This window comes from Sciurus carolinensis, unplaced genomic scaffold (genome assembly GCF_902686445.1).
Source record: "Sciurus carolinensis unplaced genomic scaffold, mSciCar1.2, whole genome shotgun sequence".
Classification (NCBI taxonomy): domain Eukaryota; kingdom Metazoa; phylum Chordata; class Mammalia; order Rodentia; family Sciuridae; genus Sciurus; species Sciurus carolinensis.
Window position 1 is genome coordinate 1108381 of NW_025920164.1, and position 13664 is coordinate 1122044.

The following is a 13664-nucleotide window of genomic DNA, read 5'->3' on the forward strand; positions in this document are numbered from 1 at the left end:
GGTTTTGTTTCTATATAGAGGTCGGGCCAGTGTTTAGCTAACCCAATTCCCCCAGTCTCTGCCCAAGCATCTGGGAACCACTGTACCCAGTCTTCAATGTTTTTATCAGGGGATTGCGGCTGCTGGTGTAGCCGATATTCATTCTCCAAAGTAAGAGTTAGCATAGGTAACAATTTTCCTTGTCCATCTGTTACCTGGGCACCTTTGGGGTGAAAATGAATTTGGGCCCCGATTTTGGTTAATAAATCTCTTCCCAACAAGGGATAGGGGCTATCAGGTATGACTAAGAACGAGTGGGACACTTTTCCCGTTCCCAACTCTATTGTTCTTTTGGTCGTCCAAGGGCACTTTTTAATCCCTGTAGCTGCTTGCACACATGAGGTGCTTGTTGAAATATTTCCTTGAGGGTCAGTCAAAGCTGAATATTGAGCTCCTGTATCCACCAAAAATTGCACTGGAATCCCCTCCACTTTCAGAGTTACCCTAGGTTCGGGGAGGGGTTCCGAACCCCATCGCCCCTAATCGTGCATTTCATCTTGGGTGACCAGGACCGATGGTCTCCTAGTCATCCATTTACCGTCTCTGCATCTATGGTTTCCTTTTTAAGGGCATTCTCTAGCCCAATGACCTTCCTCCTTACAGTAGGCACACTGATTCTGACCCAGATCATGTGCCCTGGAGTTCCCAGGTGATGGTTGATTGCCCTGGAGTCTGTTTCTTTCTTTTTCTGTCCTTCTGCTCTGCACTGCTACTGCTAATGCTTAATCATTTCCCTAGTAGCCCTAAGCTGTTTTTCTTCTGGTGCATATCTGTTATTGAATATCCACTGGGCTATTCTCATTAAGTCTTGAATACTTTTTCCTTCTAAGTCCTCTATTCTCTGTAACTTACGCCTTATATCCGGTGCTGCCTGGTTAACAAAGCTCATTACTACTGCTGCCTGATTCTCGGGTGACTCTGGATTCATAGGAGTGTACTGTCTAAATGCCTCCATTAATCTTTCTAAATATGCTGAGGGTGATTCCTTCCTTTCTTGCATGACTAAATACACCTTGGCCAAATTAGTGGGCTTACGAGCTGCTGCCCAGAGACCCCCCATTAGAGTCTGGTGATAAACTCAGAGCTTCTCCCTACCTTTAGCCATATTGTAGTCCCATTCATCTTGTGGAGGCCTGGACAAGGTGAAAGTAGCATTAATTAAGTCAGGGTATACAGTGGGTTGTCCGTCGTCCCCTGGGACCAACTTTCTGGCTTCCATCTGGATTCTCTCATGCTCCACAGTTGTGAATAGAGTTCTGAGGAGCTGCTGACAGTCATCCCAGGTGGGACTGTGGGTATGCAAAATGGACTCAAACAATTCAGTTAAATCCCTGACGTCCTCAGGAAAAGGGGGGGTCTTGGCTTTCCAGTTATACAAATCACTGAAGGAGAAGGACCAGTACTGATAGGTGTGTTCCCCTCCTTCCCCTCCACTGCCTAAGGTGTGGACAGGTAAAATTGGGGCTCCCATTGAAGATGAGGAGGGTTCCTCGTCATTGTTCCCCTCCCGGTGTCTCCGAGGATGTAGTCCCCTCGAAGGCCCTACAACTCTAGATCGGGGAGTTGGTGGGGGAAGTGGAAGAAATAGCCCCCTGCGGTAGGACCTGGGGCTGCTATTGGGCATAAGGTGGAGGATTTTCCTCCAAATCCAGATCTAAAAGGGATGGGTAGGGACCAGATCCTTCTTGGAGGACTGGTTTCCCAGATTTCTTAGGGGAAGAGGCAGGAGTCTCAGGAGAGGCTGGGGTGGCGATGGCACCTGGGTAGTCATTGTCAAAGCTTTGACTGGGGCTTTTGGTGGCCCATGGAGATAAGGACTGAGCCACAATGGGGGTCTTCCACCAGAGCCTGCCATACTAATATGTAGGAATACTGGTCCAGGTGCCCCTTCAAGCCGGGCCTATTGATAACATCCCAGACTCTTACTAGCATTTCAATAGAATGATGAGTAAATGGCTATATTATTATTGAGCATGATTCTGTCACTCCTGTCACTCCGCTAAAGCACCACCTCATTCTGGGTCTAATAAATAAGGAAAAGTAGGTTGGGAGAGACTGAATGGAGGGTGGATGCTGCAGGTCGCTGCATGCACTCTCCAAGCTTAGAAGACCAAGAGGAGGTCAGGTGGACCTGAAATCCTGGAATTGACAACACGTGCGGTAAGGAGCCTACAAAATTTTTCTTGTTTGCATTTGTCAAAATACAGACTTGAGGGTGATTAACCAGTGGCAAATCATCAACTGCACCTGCACAGTCAACGGAGAAGAAATCAAAAGTGGAACACGAATTTTCAGTTTTTACCAAAGCAACGACACAGGCCAGGCCTCCAAACCACAGGAACCTGAAGTGCAATTGCACAGCCTAGGGCACCAGGATGCAGACCCTGTTCTGAGACCTGTGCTTTGCGCACCTTTGCAAGTCTCCCCTCCCACCAGCCAGGCCAACTGGATGGGACCTAGGCCCAGCTCCAACCCCATGCACGCAGCTGGGGCTTGGCACCTTCTGCACCCACCCACCACCCACAGACCAAAGACCCTGGCCCGCGGGAAGTCTGCCCTCACGATCTGGCCTGCAAAAGGCCAGTGCTCAGGAGTTGTCAGGTCTGAGTGGTTGTTCGCCCAGAGCCCAGTTACCCATCAGGTCGCACTAGCTAAGTCCTGCTCCTCCACCCAAGTCCCTACTGCCTCGGGTCTGTCCTTCGCCTGTAGGGCTAGTAAGAAGCCAGGCACATCACACTCCATCTGGCCAGGAGAGGCTCGGCCTGGGGGTCCTGCATGCTTGGTCTTTCCGGTGCCTGGGGCAGGACCCAGCGGGCATTGCGCAGCCGCCAGGGGACACACGCTGAGGATGTCTAGGAGCTGGAGCTGCTAGTCAGCCTCAAGGTTAGTCCCAGAATTCTTGGGTAGAGTGCTGGAATGGCTTCTTGGTTCTCAGGAGTGTGCTCAATTCTGTTGACTCTAGTGATAAATTGGTTAGGACGCTGAAATCCCCTGACCTGTTCCATGTTAGCTGTAGGCCATGTGGAAGCCTAAGAATGTAGTGAATTGAAATCACCAAAGATGTTATGCCGCCAAGGATGTTTCAAGGAAACCATTGGGAAATTAACCAATGTGTTAATGTAAGAGTTACTCAACATCAGTTTTTAGTGATTTTATGATGAAGCATACCACTAATACAAATATTATGATAATAACAAAATAGATGCATTTATTTATGTAGTTCTAGGTGCTACCCTAAGGAGATCTTACATATTTTCTCATTTAATACTCTCAAACAACCTATAAATAGGTCCTATTTACTATGAATTTGAATGGTAATTGGCAAAACAGGGACCACAAACTGTATTATTTTCTTGTTTGTTCTATTTAGTTATACATGACAGCAGAATGCATTTTGATTCTTTGTACCAAATGGAATACAACTTTTCATTGCTCTGTTTCTATACCATGTAGATTCACACCTTTCGTGTAATCATACATGTACCTAGGGTAATGATTTGTCTCATTCCATCACCTTTCCTTCCTCCTGTCCCCTTCATCCCACCAGTTCTCTCTACACAATCCAAAGTTCCTCCATTTTCCTACCCCCCATGTATCAGCATCCAATTATCAGAGAAAACACTAGGCCTTTGGTTTTTTGGTATTGACTTATCTCATTTAGCATGATATTCTCCAACTTTATCCATTTACCTTCAAATGCCATAATTTTATTCATCTTTATGACTGAATAATATTCCACTGTGTATATATACCACAATTTCTTTATTCACTTATCTATTGAAGGGCATCTAGGTTGGTTCCACAATCTAGCTATTGTGAATTGAACTGCTATAAACATTGTCATGGCTGTGTTACTGTAGTATGTTGATATTACGACCTTTGGTATAGTCAAGGAGTGGGATAACTGGGTCAAATGGTGGTTCCATTCCAAGTTTCGAAGGAATCGCTATACTGCTTTCCATAGTAGCTACACCAATTTTCAAACCCACCAGCAATGTATGAATGTACCTTTTTCCCCACATTCTCACCAACATATTTTCTTGCTTGTATTCTTGATAATTGCCATTCTGATTGGAGTGAGATAATCTTTAAGTAGGTTTTGATTTGCATTTCTCTAATTGCTAGAGATTTTGAACATTTTTTCATATGTATTTGTTGATTGATTGTTTATATTCTGCTGTAAAGTAGTCTGCTCAGTTCCTTAGCCCATTTATTGATTGGGTTTATTATTTTTTGGTGTTAATTTTTTGAGTTTCTTATAAATTCTGGAGATTAGTGATCTATCTGAAGTGTGTATGGTAAAGATTTTCTGTCACTCTGTAGACTCTCTCTTCACATTATTGATTGTTTGCTTTGCTGAGAAAAAGCTTTTAAGTTTGAATTCATCCCATTTACTGATTCTTGTTTTTATTTCTTGTACTTTGGGAGTATTGTTAAGAAAGTCTAGGTCCCAAGCTCACATGATGAATACTTGGACCTACTTTCAGAAACTGTATTATTTTCTAACTATCGTGATAAGAATATTATTTCCATGTAAATTAATCTTGGTGCCTTCCATTTTAGAAGTGCACCCCCTTCAATAAATTCATTGTTAACTACAAAGGAGTCCAATTTAGGTTGGTTTTTTCATAAAAACTCCAACAAAGTACAGTTTTATGAAGCTAATTTTGTGTCTTGAGTCTTGGTGAATACTGATCGAGCCACCTTGTTTATGTGCCAAGCACTCCTTATGATACTAGAGATAGAGGCTACTAATCTCATGGAGCTTATATTTGAAAAGGAAAAAAACAAACAATAAATAAAAATCTGGTAGTAATCAATGCTAAGATCAATGCTGAGACAGAAAATTTCTGTCACAGTATAGGACCACATTGATTTTGTCCAGCATCTTTTCTGTTACTTAAGTTCTACACCAGAGGCTTAACTCTGGGCAGCCTAACAAATCTGAAATACTCCAAAAATCAAATGGAAAAAATAATGGGGAAAAGAAAGAAAGAAACTTTAATCAGCGTAGCTGTAATGGAAAGACAAGTGATGTCAAATGTCTCAGTCCTGTCTTTCAGGTTTGATGTGAGCTTTGGCTTAAATATAGAAAGAACTGGGCCAGAGACAATAGGTATGTGTAATAAACAGGTGTGGTCAAACTGTGGTGTGGTTTATCATTTTCTTGAGTTATGATCACACCAAGTCTTACTGGTGTTGAGGAAATTGCAGCAATTCCTGGGGCAATTTCCTATTGCTTCATGGATTATTTATCTATTAGATCTACTGATCCTGGAATGAGGGAGAATTTAATTCCCATGGGACTATACTGCTCCTCCTGAGGGAGTGCAATCTCTTCATGGTTGATCTGCCTGCAAGACTCACTGTGGAAAATGCAGGGTCATGACTGAATACTTCTAAGCACTATTCCAGGGCTCTGGAAGAGGACACATTAAAAGCAGGCAGTTTGTGGAAAATGCCTCAGTTGTTCTGACCTTGATGTTTTCAGCCTTGAACAAAGCACATTATCAACTTTGGATGAATACTCCTTAAATAATTAATATGCTTATGCTTATATAAATTAGTATAGCCATTATGAAAATGCTATGGAGCTCCAAAAAACAACAACTAGAAGTAAAACTGTCATATGATCCAGAGTTGAGCAGGAATCCAACCCAAAGTTTAATAAGGTAAAAAAAAGAGAGAAGCACTATATGAAGTCAGAGATGCCAAACTTTATCCTGCTTTTAGTTACCCATTGGGCATCATCAAGTCCAAGAGTAGAGACAGGGCTTTTTAGCAAAGACATCCTAAGTGCCTGTTTTACTCCCCTATTTGGGTGTTTTCTCAAAACCTTAGGATTTATATCCTTTGGTGGCTTCTCTGGAAGATCCTGTTCTATGATACTGCTACTGAGTGTTTTTTGCTTCCTGTTCTCTGTTTGACTTATTTCCTCCCATCCAGATTCTCATGCACTAAATTTATCTGCTAAAGTAATGATATCAACCACTTGCCACTTAAACAAAAGGATGCTGATTATTTTTAACTTTAACATTTCAGAGATGGGGCCCTAGCTATAAATTAAGTAGACCATTGATATAGTGAGTCTGGAATTTAAAATATAGTTGACAAAGTCTAGCTGAGAGACTCCAGGTGTGCAAGTTATGTAAAACATTTAGAAGTTTTACTCTGTATGCTGTATGAAATGAGCTTATAGGGGAGAAGCAGAAACTTCAGCTTGGAGACTATTGCAATTGTCTGGGCAAAAGATAATTTGGGGGCCAGCAAGGTAATAGTGGTGTGGCAAGCAGATATATTGAACAGGTAATGCCTAGAAGATTCACAAATTGAGAATTGTGGAGAAATAGGATTATAAAAGATGATTTCAAGGATTTGGCATTAGCATGTGGTAGAATGGAGTTGCCATATGGAAGGAGGAAGACAGAATGAAGAGTTTGGGGAGCTTCACGAGTTTATTTTTGTGTGTATGCAGACATAGGTGAACTCTCATACATTGCTGGTGGGAATGTAAATTAATACAGCCATTATGAAAAACACTATGGGGCTCCTCCCCCCCAAAAAAAAACCAAAAAACTAAAAGTAGAGCTACAATATGATCCATCAACTACATTACTGAGTGTATATCCAAAGGAAATAAAATCAGTATGTCAAAGAGATTATCACTTTCATGTTTATTGCAGCACTATTCATAATAGCCAAGATATGGAATCAACCTAGGTGCCCCTTGTGGATGAATGAATAAAGAAAATGTGGCATATATATACAGCCAAATATTTTTCAGCCAAAAAAGGATGAAATTCCATCATTTAGAGCAACATGGATGAGCCTGTGTGACATTAAGTAAAATAAGTTATACACAAAAAAACACTGCATATTTTCACTTAAATGTGGAAACTGAAAAAGTTGATGTCATAGAAGTGGAGAGGAGAATAATGATTACCAGAATCTAGGAAGAGTGAGAAGAAGAGGGGAATGGAGAAAGAATGGTTAATGGACACAGAGGTGCAACTGGATAGGAGGAATAATTTCTAATGCTCTCTAGTACAATAGGATTATTATGGTTGATGATAATTAACTGAATATTACAAAATAGTATAGAGGATAGTGAATGTTTCTATCATAATGTAATGATAAATTTTTGAGGTGATCAATAAATCAATTACCCTGATCTAATTATTTCACTTTGTATACACATAGCAAGATATCACTGTATTCCATAAATATGTATAATTATTATGTCCATTAAAATTTGTAAAATACATGTATCAAAAGATTTTTTCAAAAGAAATTCATGTTCAGAAAAAACAATTCAATTTTGGACAGAGTATAATGAGGCAGTAATACAGATCCAAGTACAGGTTTTGAATAGCTTAACTGGATAGACTATTCTAGAGTTCAAGGGAAAGGGTTAGAGCTGAGCACAAATAAGGAAATATAATTTTAGGATGGAGCTTAAGTTCTAATATCCCCAAGACAATGACTGCAACTATAAAAAAAAGACTAATCCTTGGTTAACTAATATTTAGAAATTGAGAAGAAGAGGCAGCAGAAGAGATTAGGAACAGCCAGTGAAATAGTATGAGAACAAAGAATATAGTATCCCTAAGACCAAATGAATAAGGGTCTCAAGAGTCATGGTCTGCATCGAATGCAGTTAAGATGTGTAGTAAATGTAGGATAGAAAATAAGCACTAAATTGAACAACATTATGGCTTTCAATGGTCATGGCAAGAGGTCCAGTGACTGACTGGAGTGACTAAATAAAGAGAATGACAGGAAAGAAGGTGGATGCACACCATCTCACCCCTTTTGAAGAGCTTTGGTGTAAAAGGAAGCAGAAAATTGGCAGCAGTAACTACCAGGTTAAGGGCAGTTTATTTTGTTTTAAGATGGTGATGTTAGAGCATATTGAATGCTGATGGGAATAATCCAGTGGAGATAAAATCTAATGATACCAGGGTAATGTTCTTGAGGGAGAGGAGGTGGGATCTAATGCACAAGTACAGGGGTTGACCTAGACAATAGAAGGCACAGTATGAAAACAAATTTGGTGGTGACAGCACCTGATCTCTCCTGACTCTACTGTATAAATTAAATAAGAATGGCATCTGGTGAACTTGTGTGGGAGGGTTGTTGGGCATTTGAGGACAGAAAGTTGTGAAATAATTGTCTAAGGAAGTGGAAAGTGAATGGACAGGAGAAATATGGTACCATTGCCAAGCAGCAGGGAGGGTCACTTGAAGTTGATGATCAGGAGACCAGGCAGCATGGTGTGTGTTGACTGCAGGTGGGGAAGAGTTAGAGAATTGAATCTCACCAGGTTTGGATATTTGCCAGATAAATACAATAGAGTGGTAATAAAGTTGGTCATATCCCCAGTGTCTAGAATAGAGGTGAACACAATAGATAAGGTCCCTGTACTTTTGGAGTTCAGATTCTAGTGATGAATAAATATAAAAAGAAAAGTACAAATAAATTATCAGGAATAATAGTGCTAAGAAGGTAATGATATTGACAGTAGGACAGGTAAGCAGCTGAGTAGAGTGGGTTGAAGAAGATAGCACTAGAAAGATTACATTCAAATTAAGGTCTGAATTATGGGAAGCCAGCATTGCAAAAAAGGAGGAAGAAAGCATAGGTCAAAGGGATCACAAAGGCGAAGTCATTGAGATAAGATTTGTAAGGGATAATAAATATATTTAAAAATTGGTGACAGAGCTGCATGCAATGGAGCACACCTATAATCCCAGCCACTTCGGAGGCTGAGATAGGAGGATGACAAGTTCAGGGTAACCCTGGGCAATTTAGTGAGACTGTCTCAAAATAAAAATGATTGTAAAATGAAATAAAAGGTATGTAAATTAAAAAGCTATGTAGCTCAATGGTAGAACAATTACCTAGCATATGTGGGGACCTGTTCGATCTCTACTGCTGAAAGAAAAAAAATTAGTGAAGATGCACTTGAAGGGATTTGGCCATTGATAAGCACATGGTTAAAGGTGACAGAAAAAGATTCCAGGGAGACCCCCACAGGTGTCCACCCTGGGATGTGGATGTTTGTGCCACCACTGAGGAATTATAAGACATAAAATCTGGTTTGAGTGAAGGAAGATAATAAATTCACCTTTAGGATGTATTGAATTTGAACCTAGAACAGTGTCTGGCCCATAGGTAGCACTGAGAAAGAATTGTTAAATGCTTGAGTGAGGTGTCTTTGGAGCAGTTCAAAAATATAGGACCTATGATTTTTATAATCTTGAGGAAAAGAGAGAATATTTAACAAATGGGCAATCAAAGGCACAGAAAGTTTAGAAAACCTGTTCAATATTTTCTAGTGAATCAGTATTAACTGCCAGAATGAAGTGTAGCTCAATTCCTTTTTCATTCATTGCTCAGGTTATATAGTCATAATGCTTGTATTAATTCTGTTTTATTCCTCCACAAAAGGGAATGCCCTCTGACAACAGCAACCCTGTAACATTAACAGTAATGAAATTATGCCTTTGATAGATCTTAACATCAACCCCAACCAAAACAAGAATGATTAAAGCACAGTTAGTGAACAGGTTATATTTGCTGTCCACTAAGTCTTTGGTGTAACGGGTTAAAATAGGATACTAGTTGGCAGCATCTAGTGAGTCAGATATGGAGCTTCAGTAAAAGACGTGACCATAGGGAAAAATGTTTCAGACCTCTTCTTGCATTCATGAACTTGGACTTTTGGGCTAAGGTTAGGATTAGGTCAGGGCCCTACACTGAGTTGAAAGCAATTTGGGTTTTCTTTCTCACAAGCAAGGAAAAACTACACTTGACTTTGATGTAACTATATCTTAGGCATCAGATTTATATAATAAATATAAAACCTAGAGAGCCCAAGAGCCTGAGAAGATATACCAACAATACTGTGCATTTAAGTATAGCAGGAAGTGCTTTACAGAACTCTTGCCCAGTCACCTCTGAGAATTGTCACTCCCTCTCAATACCAAAGGTAAGGGCACACATTACAAAATTATAAAAAAATTATTGAGAACACAGGTCAGAGATTGTCGATAACTTTGCACTGAAACTTATCTGCATGTCTTTTGTTTGACACAGCAGTTCTTGTTTTACTATTTCATTTGTTTAAAGTATTTCATTTGTTTAAAGAATTGAACCCAAGGTTTCATGTGTGTTAGTCAAGCACCCTACTACTAAGCTATGTCCCTATTCCTTTTAATTTTATTTTATTTGGGACATAGTCTGGCTAAGTTGCCAAGGCTGACCTCAAAGTGTGATCTTCCCTAATTAGCCTCCTCAGTAATTATGATGACAAACTTATGCCATTATGTCCAGTATTTTTTGTTGTTCTAATTTAACACTTTTTTTTCTAATTGGTTACAAGCAATTTCATTCTTTTTGGTCCAGCAGGAAAACATTTATGCAATCTACCTAGCTAGTCCCTGAAGACTTAGAGTGTACTACTGCTGGAGTTTAACTTTTCTGACATATTTTCACGTAAGGAGCACATTATCTCAGCAGTAAAATTGCATAAAGCTAAATGTTCCTCCTGTTTCAGCCTACACTGAAATCCTAAGAACACTCTGTGACCTTCTTCTTCCTCTGGGATGATAAAAACCCAAAGCCATTTTATTTCCTAACTTCACAAACCTTGGTCTTAGAATTTAAAAATGAACATACCTGTTGCATATATATTTGTATTCCTGAGGTACAGTTGTAACATTTAGCCAAGGAAGTTTCCCATTTTGATACCCAAAAATGCTCAAAAGTGGCATGTAAAATAATCTCCAACCTCAGAGGACATAAATAATCTGAGAGTGCTTCCAAAAGTCCATGATGCATAGTAATTCATAGTGAGGACAATAGTAGTTGTCCTATAACACTGTTGAGAACACTAAATAGACCACTTTTTTAAAAAATTATTTTTTAGATGTTGATAGATCTTTATTTTATTCATTTATTTATATGCTGTGCTGAGAAATGAACCCAGTGCCTCACACATGCTAGGCAAGTCCTCTACCAGGGAGCCATAACCGCAGTCCCACCCTTTTTATAAAGAAGAAAAAAAACACAAATTTGAATTTCCAGGGTATTGTAAAAGACCAAAATACTCTAGCTGGAAATAAATCTGAAGATCACCCACTGTGTGCATCTCACCAGTAAAGACTCAAATTATCAGGAGTTATCCTTCATGGTTGAGGTTCCATGGTAATCTCATTAGTTTTTGAAGTCCACAGGCATAAGTGTTTATCCTCATTTTCATGATCCATAGATGTGGTCTCTGAAAGCAAACAGAATCACAGAGTATGCTTCATCTACTCAATTATAGTTCATGCATAGCCAACTTTGATAGATTTTATTCCTATTCCCAACTCTCCATCTTCTCCCCTATAGGAATATTGTGCATCCAGACCCTTAGTCATGTGACTTTATGTGTCTCTCAATGGACAGAACCCATGTGCTTTGTTTTGGAATGTTTATGAACATGATGTATGAGTTGAAGTTTTAAATGTGCCTGCTTAGATTGTTCCTACTGCGTGCTATGAAAGCTTCATAAATCAAATAAGTTCCATGGTGATTGAAATTTTTCCTAAACTTCCATGTAAATATTAATTCATATCATTTCAAAAAGAGTATGTGTATACATTATGTGTGTCTTAATATCATCACCTGTAGAGAAGGAACTAGAGTTGTGCCTGCATTCTCCTTCATCATGCCTCTTTATGAGTCCCATATCTCCTTTCCAGGTTAATTTTCCACCTTAGGTCTCCTGCTAATAAGGTAAAGGTAAACTGTTGTTTAATTCAATGGCTATCCTGCACATGGGTTTGACCCTCACAACCTAGAGTTGCACTTATCATCTGGGAAATTATCTGCTATTAATATTTTCTTTATTTTTTTAATTTAATATTTTATTTGTTCTGTTTAGTTATATATGACACTAGAATGTATTTTGGCATATTAAACATACATGGGGTATAACTTTCCATCCTTCTGCTTGTGCATAATGTGGAGTTACACTGGTCATGAATTGATATGTGAACATAGGAAAGTTATGTTCAATTCATTTTACTCTCTTTTCTCATTCCCCTTCCTTTCCTTCATTCTCCTTTATCTAATGTACTTCCATTTTTCCCTTACCCCACCTTATTGTGTGTTACCATCTGCATATCAGAGAGGATATTCAGACTTTGGTTTTCTGGGATTGGCTTATTTCACTTAGTATGATAATCTCCATTTCTATCCATTTATTTGCAAATGCCATAATTTCATTCTTCTTTATGTCTCAGTAATATTCCATGTATATATACCACATTTCTTTGTCCATTCATCTGTTGAAGGACATGTAAGTTGGTTCCATAGTTTAGCTATTGTGAATTGAGCTGCTATAAACATTGATGTGGCTGTGTCGCCATAGTATGTTGATTTTAAGTCCTTTGGGTATAAACCTTGGAGTGGGATAACTGGGTCAAATGGTGGTTCTATTTCAAGTTTTCTGAGGAATCTCCATATTGCTTTCCAGAGTGGTTGCACCAGTTTGCAGTCCCCCTAGCAATGTATGAGCGAATATTTTTCACCATATCCTTGCCAACATTTATTCTTACTTTTATTCTTGATAATTATTATTCTGACAGGAGTGAGATGAACTCTCAATGCCATTTTAATTTGTATTTCTCTAATCATGTGAGATGTTGAACATTTTTTATGACTGTTGTGTGCTATTAATATTTTCAAAATAGTATAATCCTCACAGGTTAGGTAGAAGTTACTCACATTTGCTCTTCTTATGTTACTTGGTGATAACTTGATCATAAATTTACACATAGCTAAAAGGGAAAACAGGAAAATACAGTTCTTCTTTGGGCAGCCCCATTCCAAAGAGATATATGATATTGTAAGAGGAGAAGAAAACATTTTACTGAGTATCTAGCAGTGTCTGCTTTCTGTCTAGCCACTAAAATTCAATGTTAATTTCTGCTCTTGATATGCTCCTTTCTGCCCCAAAGATGACAACCCCAAACCAATCTGGCTACTGTGCCTAACTTGAATTGTATGTCTGGGTGACATGCAGTTGTCTCTCTCAGATTCAGATGTAGCTCCTTGTGGTCCAGTGATTCATTAGCAAAAAGAATACCATCTGTGTTCTTTTTTTTATTGTAAACAAATGGGATACATGTTGTTTCTCTGTACATGGCGTAAAGGCATACCATTTGTGTAATCATAAATTTACATAGGGTAATGTTGTTTAATTCATTCTGTTATTTTTTTCCATTCTCCCCCACCCCTCGCACCCTTATTTTCCCTCTATACAGTCCTTCCTTCCTCCATTCTTGCCCCCCTCCCTAACCCTAACTCTAACCCTAACACTAACCCCTCCCACCCCCCATTATGTGTCATCATCCACTTATTAGCGATATCATTCATCCTTTGGTTTTTTGAGATTGGACCATCTGTGTTCTTCAACACCTGACCAGCCATGGTTTAACAGAAACTGGATGGTTGTAGATGAGATGTCCTTTTCTTAAGTATCCCTTGGACCTTCCACTACCATAGGTCTTGGGAGGGATGGAATGGGAAACTAATTATTATGAAATCTCAAAGGAGATTTAGGTAACTGAAAAAAA